The sequence below is a fragment of the Ananas comosus genome, linkage group 14 (genome assembly GCF_001540865.1).
Source record: "Ananas comosus cultivar F153 linkage group 14, ASM154086v1, whole genome shotgun sequence".
In the NCBI taxonomy this organism is placed as follows: Eukaryota; Viridiplantae; Streptophyta; class Magnoliopsida; order Poales; family Bromeliaceae; genus Ananas; species Ananas comosus.
The window spans coordinates 8,359,281-8,368,275 of NC_033634.1; positions in this window are offsets into that span (position 1 = coordinate 8,359,281).

Below are 8,995 nucleotides of genomic sequence, written 5' to 3' on the forward strand. Positions count from 1 at the left end.
TACTCCATGATTTGGTAGATTTCATGAGATGAAAATCTAGAATGTGAAAACTAGGGTTTATTTGGGGGTTTTTGATTTGTGGCTTTTGGGGCTCAATTGATAGGTGTAGAACATCTCGTTGGGGTAGATTTGAAGGGCTCTAGCTTCCATTTCGAATTTGGGAGGGTTTTTCCCATATTTAGGTGAGTTTTGCCTTATTGTTCGGTTGGTTAAAGATGAACACTTTGGGTATTTGTTTATTTTGTTTAACTCTCTTAGAATTTTTTTTATAGAGCTAGAAGACTTGTGGACAACTTCTTTTGCGCGAATGAAAGGGGTTGCAAGGAGCCTCGGTGGGTTTGACCTCACCAAAATGAGAAAATCTCACCTATGTCATTTTAAATATTGTAAAATAGAAAATCATGCATATTCATGCTAGATAGGGCATATGTGAATTTTAGAATGCTTCAAATGCACATGTTATGTACAATATAAATTTGGACCTCTATGTAGTAGAGAATTATTTATGTTGGAATCATACATATGGATAGCATTCTTATATGTGGCTTGGGATCGTATTTCATGTAGTGAAAATGACGAGTACAATATGCTCTTGAACTTAGAACTCATGTTGACAAAGGAGAAAACATAATGTCATAAAGTGACATTAGAATTGTGATGTGTATGCACTTGGAAAACTAAAATGTCATAAAGAGGCACTAGACTTGGATTATGCTTGATATAGTGAACCTAATGTCATGAAGTGGCATTAGATGTAGTAAATGGTTGAACGTATATTGTGACATAAAACTAGACCTATAAGGTTACTAGTATTCATACTATGTTGAGACATGATGACATCGGACTTGAGACGGTTGATTATGCTTGCTTGCCATTTGTGCTTATTCGCACATGCTTTTGAGAGTCGTTCCCTACAAGCCGGCACTCCGGAGTTAGCCTACGCAACATAAGTTCGCTCGTGCGGTATTGAGAAGCCTACCGGGCCAAGTAGGATAGACTCATTCCTAGTGTGGAATGCTAGGGCTACCACGGGCAGTTAGGCGGCACAAGCCGGACCACACTTGCGTGGATCCTAAAATGAGATTGGACATTAACATAAACCCTTAGCATGACAATCACTACTAGATAGATTATAGTAGTTGGATTTCTTGGACGTGCTTGAGGCTTGCTATTTGGACATATGGTTACTTGCTTAAACATAGTAGTATACTTGATAGCCTTGTTTGTGCATAGTAGTATACTTGTTGGACATGTTAAGAGTACACTAGTATATATTCCAATGATATACTCATCCATGTTAGGCTAGCTAATGCAATTGTGGAACTTCATATTAAGTAGAGGCATAGTAGTTAACAAGTTTAATTCATATTTTAATATTCATGCTATCATTTCCAATTAAATGCTAGAATTATCTACTTTTGCTGTTGGCCTAGTGGTGCATTTTGCTAAGATCAGTAATTGCCCACTGAGAACTATTGATTATAGTTCTCACGCCCCCTGTTTGATGTTTTCTTACAGAGCTTTCCACTCAGGGAGAGGCTCGGGATCGCAGGAAAGGAATCGCCTCGAGCTAGTTAGCGAGGGATTTTACGATAGGTGGTTCACCTCTCTTCTTGTTTTACTTTGGAGAGAATGAGAGTTTTTGTACCCATGTATAGAGACCACCATTTTTGAATATTATAGCACTTGTATTTGGATTTTGTAGATGTTCAACTTTATGTTATGTTAGTAGATTAGTTCTTTTATTTACCTCATTATTCTAGAATATAGTTGTTGTATGCTCTAATACTCCTATATGCTCATTTATTATTATTTTATTTATCGCTTTGTTGTAGACGCCTTATATGTTGTAGGCATATGGCGGGTCTCGACAAGCACTGAGCGGGCTTCCGCTGGGTCCCGAGGCGTGACACCAAAGGTGGGAGAGGGCACCTCGATCTAGGGGGCGCGAAGGGGCACAAACTAAACCACGATGCAATGAGGCAACGACAGAATCTTGCTCCGCTACCTGCAAAGATCTCTTGCTATATTTGCAGTGAGAACCATTGGGCGCGAGACTACCCAAAGAGAGGCAACCACAAAGAGAAGCAGGTTGCAGCGGTCCAAGCCGAGGAGGGCGAGGACGAGAATGTGGTCAAGCTTCCAAGGATGGGCGCGCTAAGGCTCGTCAATGTAGTTCACGGTCAACCAGGTGGCGACAAGCTCCGTAGGAGGAAGCTCATGTTTGTCAATGTGATCCTCAACGGGAGGACCACGCGGGCGATGATCGACACAGGCTCTACGCACAACTTTGTCGCGAAGGCGGAGGCCAAGCGGTTGGGCCTCACACTCGAGAATGATGCAAGCCACATCAAGTCTGTCAACTCTGAGCCGATGCCAATCGCGGGGTTGCCAAGGGTGTGAAGATAGCCATCGATCGGTGAAGGGGCAAGGCTAATCTCACCGTTAGGCCACTTGATGACTTTAGAGTGATCCTCAGGATGGACTTCCTCATTTCGTTGAAGGCGGCGCCAATGCCACACTTGTAGGTGTTGAGCTTCATGGACGAGTCAGCACGGTGCATGATTCCAATGTGTCGGGGTGAGCCGACGAAGGACCAAACTATGACAGCCCTGCAACTTTACAAGGAGGTGAAGTGCGGGAAGGCTGAGGGACTCGAGGAGGAGGACCCGAGCAGCGGCGAGACTATCCAGTCTCATGTGGCGCTGAAGCAGCCAACACCTAATCAAGATGCAAGTCATTCTGTCAAGCAGGAGTCCGAAGGGACCAAGGGGCGTTTTGCGGCTTGGCGAAGTGCGCGTGCGTGTTGTGGAGGACATGCACACTTGGCAAATGCTTCGCATAGCGGGCTTACTACCGCACATGCTCAAAAGAGCAGGGCACTATGAGTTGGTACGGGGACAAAGGCGAACTGCAGTAGCAAGGCACGGGGCCGATCGGGCACGAAGGCACGACAAACTACGCGAAAGGTTACGTGGACTGGGAGCAAATCAGCGTGCGACAAAGGCATATGCGCATTAGGTGAAAGAGGTTGTCATGGACAAAATATTTTTCACTGACTTCTCCTTGACAGTGGCCCAATCTCCGAAGGAGTGTTATGTCGGAGGTTTTGCCGGGACATTCTAAAAGCTTCTACGCGGATCTCGAGACTGATGGTGCGAATGCCGAAGGGTCAAGAGTCCCTTAGAGTTTCTAGGTGGGCAATAAATGTAGTCTCTTGGGAGCTCGTAGCATCCGGCTTTTGCCTTGTAGTTATGCGCCACTTGGTGACTTTTCATTTGTAGCCTGGGTGGCGAGTTGCCTATATAAGGATGTGACCTCCACCTCCCTCTCATTAGGAAATCAGTTATACTCTCAACTTCTCTCAATATACAACATTCCTCAAACTTTCTCTCTCTCTTGTACTTAGTTTTAGGGCGAGGAGATCCTGAGTTGGGCTTTTTTATAAAATGACCCTCTAAAAAATCAAAATTGGCAAAATGAACCTCCAAAATTTTATTTGCAAACTAACCCTCATTTCGCCACGTGGGCGCCACGTCAGGGTATTCTCACAAAGACGGTGAATCGTTCACCGTCCTTGTAATATTTGTTGTGAAGGCGGTGAACCATTCACCGCCTTCACAGCAAAACCCACACTACGCCTAAAATCGTTCCAATTTTTGGGTGTTGTGCCCTTGATAAGACGGTGAATCGTTCACCGTCATCATAAGACGGTGAACGATTCACTACCTTTAGTGCAACACCAGGTCCGCCTTCGTAGGCGTGCCGTATCCTAGAGAAGACGGTGAATGGTTCACCGTCTTCATGTTCACCGCCTTATGAAGATGGTGAACCATTCACCGTCTTCATTAGGTATACCTAGCACCCACCCCGACCCTGACACCTCTCCCTCCCTCTCGCACTTTCGCCCTCACTCTCTCTTTCTCTATCTATCTCTCTCTCTCTCTCTGCTCCTCCCTCTCTAGGAGCTCACGTCGCCCCCGCCGGTCGCCATCGACCCCCGCATCCGCCACTCATGCAAATCTCCCTCAGCAACCCACATTGCAGGTAGCTCTCTCAACTGCAGTTATTAGCACAGTTTAGAGAAAGGTTAAAACCTAGTTTAAACTAGGTTTAAACTAGCCATTAGCCTAGTTTAGGTTTAAACTAGGTTTAAACTAGCTATTAGCTTAATCTAGGTTTAAACTTTTTGACGAGCTCGTAGTTTAAACTAGTTTTAAACTAGGTTTAAACCTAGTTTAAATTAGGTTTAAACTAGCCATTAGCCGAGTTTAGGTTTACACTTTTTGACAAGCTTTAGTTTAAACTAGTTTTAAACTAGTTTTAAACTAGCCATTAGCCTAGTTTAGATTTAAACTTTTGTATTATATTCACTATATATTTTGAGAGAAGATTTGAAAGTTTTTTCTGTGTAGTTAAAATGGCTAGTCGTCGAATGTCTCTTAGTGTTCATTGGGATGGACAGTTAGTTACGGATGGAAATGGTCTCCGATATGTCGGCGGTCGAAAAAAATTGATCGCGATTCGTTCAAATGCGACATATACGAATTTTGAGATGAGAATGTATCGTTTAGTAAATTGTAATAGAGAAAAATGTCCTCTTAAATTCACAATTCGATGCCCTACGTGTCACGCCCCGGGACCGGCAGAGGCCTCCCGATAGCGTGCCCAGACACGCCATATGTCAACACATATAAGGCGTCTACAACAACAGCGGAAAGTAAAACCAAAAGTAATCTACATCTAGAGATATCAGAGCACTGATAGATCTATAGTCTATAACAAGGTAAAAGAGGTATACTAAAACGATAAGAGTAAAACATAAAGTAGTACAATAACATCTCCCAAAAAGTACACAAAGGGGTGGTCTCTAGTACACTGGTATAGCTCTTAACCTCTCCAACATAAAAACATCGAGAGGAGGACCACCTATCCACTCGTCACTCACTGAAGAGCTAGCTCGAAGCAACGCCCTTCCCACGGTCCCTAGCCTCTCCCGACGTGAAAGGTTTTGAAAGAAAACATAAAACAGAGGGCGTGAGAACTATAATTTATAGTTCCCAGTGGGCAATTACTGACCTCAGCTCAATGCACCACTAGGCCCCAAAAGAACAGGGTAAGCCAAAAAGAACAGTAAAATGGAATAAATTGCATTTGTAAAAGCATAAGTAAAATGCTAAATTACCACACTGCGATTAAACACGATGTTAATATGATGCACCTTTACTTTGTCATAACCATTATGTCTCTACATGGCCACAAGTAAATATCACGGTTTACCGAATGAAGTTATGAAGATCATGCTTTATCATGGCAACAATGATATACGAATACAATAGCAACATCTCCTAGCATGCTACATGTATGTATGTATGCTCCAATGTCCAAACTATGCTAGAAGCAAGTCCAAGTAATCCAACTACTACTCTCTATCTAGTAGGGATTATAACACACTCGACACTGTGTCGATTTCCATTTCCAATTAAGGACCTACCAAAGGTAGTCCAGCTTGTGCCGCCTAAGTGCCTGTGGTAGCCCAACATTCCCACTCTTGGAATGTGTCTGTCCCACTCGACCACGTAGGCTTTTCAATACCGCACGAGCGAACATAGGTCGCATAGGCTAACTCCGGAGTGCCGGCTTGTAGGGAGCGACCCTCACAAGCATGTGCAAATGAGCACAAATGGCAAGCAAGCATAGTCAAGACTCAAGTATCCAACCCTCACGTCTCAAACATGGCAATAGCTACTAATACCCCAACGGTATAGCTCTATGTCACAATGTGATAGCTCAACACTCACTTGCTTAGTGCCTCTTTATGACACTTAAGCACCACAACTAATCAAGCCCAAATCATGTTCTATATTCCAATTAAGACATTAATACCAATGTTCACTATAGCCCGGGGCCGAATGCCTCTTTATGACATTGGCCCAATCTCTCAAATAGTCTAAGTCCTCAAGCCTCTCTAGGCTTCCAAAGTCTCTAATGTCACAATTAGGCATAAGGTTAAATGCAAGAAAGCAATGTTCATTTTCATAATAGGAATCATGGTTCCAAGTTTCCACTAGAATGCTACATCCCACGTGCATGCACCCACCTCATAGAGGTCCAAAAATTTACTATACATAACGTATGCATGTTAAGCCTTCTAAAATTCATAATAAATATGTCTAACATGATTATATATGTTTTATCAATTATCGATACTCAAAACATCACAAATGAGATTTTCTCAATGTGTGGCTAAGTCAAACCCACCAAACCATCGCGTAGTGCCTCGATTTGTCGAACGAAGTTGTCCACGAGTCTCAAGATACCCTAAAAGTAATGAGCGAAGAGATATACGAGTGTTACGAGCAACTCTAAGCTCAAATATTAACCATCACAAGAAAAGAGCAAAAACTCACCTAGGGAGTAGAAAACCTCTCTCAAGCCTCCAAAAGAAGGCTAGGATCCTTCCAATCTATCCCAAAGGAAGGTTCTAATCCAAAAAATTTAGCCTCAAAAGCCCTAGATTCAAAATGCCCAAAATAAACCCTAAGTCTCCATCCTAGGGTTTCATATGGTAAAATCTACCAAAACAAAGATCAAATGATAGAATCAAAGTACTAACCTCTCTAGATGCCTCAAAACAAGCTCCAAATCTTCTAGGGTTGAAGATTGGTCCACCACCAAACCCTACAAGAAAGCTCCAAGCCTTGCAAGAGTGGAGAGGAGAGAAAAGGGGTTGACCTCCAAGCTCCCTCAAGCAAGCTCCTCCTCTTCTTCTCCTCCTTCTTCTTCTTCTCTCTCTAGAAAGTCTAGGGAGAGGGTGAGAAATGAGGAGGAAAGAGTGGGAAATGGCCATATAGACCATTTAGAGCAACAAAATCCAGAGAGGCCCCTCAAAAACTCAAATTTGCATCAGCCCGGTCTGGGCAATTTTCCCCCAGAGGGACCGGTCTCTCCCTGCAAGGGACCGGTCTCTCGTGTCGAACCCGAGAAACCAACGTTCGGAAACCGGTCTCTCCCTGCGCGGGACCGGTCTCTCACTGTGAAGACGCGCTCGGGGACCGGTCTCGCCTGCCAGGGACCGGTTGCCTCGCCGACAGCGCAACACTGCTCACTGAGGGACCGGTCTCTCCTTTCAGGGACCGGTCCCCGAGGGTGAAAACTCTCAGGACTCGTCCAGGACTCAGGTTTTCGAACTTTTTGGATCGAAAAACATTCTACGACCCTCCACCAAGTGTGGAAAAGCTCGAAATACATCCAAACACTCGAACCTCGCAATTTGCAAAGGTTCAGTGTGTTACACTACGGGAGCGAATGAATATATTACTCACGATATGGTAGATGATGAATCATTGGAGGGGTTAATTGGATTATTTGAACATTATGGATGTGTGTTGGTATACATCGAGAAAAATTTATATCCGTCAGAGACTCAATATCAGTCGCAAGGCTATTACACAAGGCTGCTTCATAATGATATCGATGTGGGTTTTCCGGATAATCCAATTGGTGACCGTGAAGTTGGTAATGAACCAGTCGTAAGGATTGACAAGGTAACGTGAATATTTTCTTTAATTATTAAATATTTTGATAAATTTAAATTATAAATACTGCAGACAGAGTCAATCTCCACGTCCGCAACCCTCGACCTCTCGTGCGCAACCCTCGACCTCACGTGAGGAACCTACGATATTTTATGTACCTAATGAAAATTATGATTGGGTGTAAAGAAAATTTTGATTCTTTTTAAATTAATAGTAAGTGAAAATGTACCTAATGTAGTAAAGATTCGGGACCTATTGCAGGCTATCTACATCCTATGAAAATTGGAATGAAGTTCTTGATAATATTGTCGATGAAGAAGATGATAATGATGGTAATCAGGAGGATGCACCCATTCATAATGATCATCATTATACCAGCGAGGACGACGATTGGAATGATCTAACTGCTGACGTTGAAGATGAGCATGATGGTGGATTAAATTGCCTTGCGTATACCATTTACAGTGTGAATGACGACCCGCATGTAAACAACAAATATATAGACAATCCTGACGAGGAACTTAATTTTATTGACCATCCGGAGCAATTTCCTATAGATAACAATTGGATACATCAGTATGTTGTGAATTCGACTGAGTTCGATGTTAGACGTACCAATACCGATCTACCTAGCATTGACGAAACTTGGCTTCGTCAAATCTTTTATGATAAGACATCTTTAGTGGACGCTCTAGATCGGTGGCACATTGCTCACAATGTTCAGATGAAGATTTTGAAATCCACCAAAACAACTTATACAGTAAAATGCACGGTTAAGGGATGTCCTTGGAGATTACATACTTCAGTTCCTAAAAATACAACATATTTCAGAATTAAGACATATGCGGGTCAACACACTTATGTTATTCCAATGCTAAATACGACGCACCGTAATTGTACTTCAAATCTCATATGCAAAGTGATTCTTCCGTTAATGAAGGCAAGACTTAATATGACGCCAAAAGAAGTACAGGAAACGGTGCAATCCACTTTGCATGTTAATATAAAATATTGGAAGGCATGGCTAGCAAGGAGTAAAGCATTACAGATTATTTATGAGTTGGGAGCAGTCATATACAGACCTGCCTCGGTATCTTATTATATTGTAGAGTAGTAATCTTGGTACTGTTTGGCGACTTGAACATAGATGGCCATCAGGCGGAATATGTCAATTTGGTCGTGTTTTTTAGCCATTTACTCCTTTTATTCGTGGATTCGCACACTGTCGGCCGGTAGTGAGCATTGAAGCCACTCACTTGTATGGCAAATACGAAGGCCATGCATTGATAGCGACGGTTGTCGATGCAAATGATAGCATTTTTTCTTTAGCATTTGCAATTTGCGAATGAGAAAATGGTGAAAGTTGGCGTTGGTTTTTACAAAACTTGCAGCATTATGTTACATGCAATCGACAGGTTTGTTTTATATCTGATCGATTTAGTAGCTTAAAGGAAATA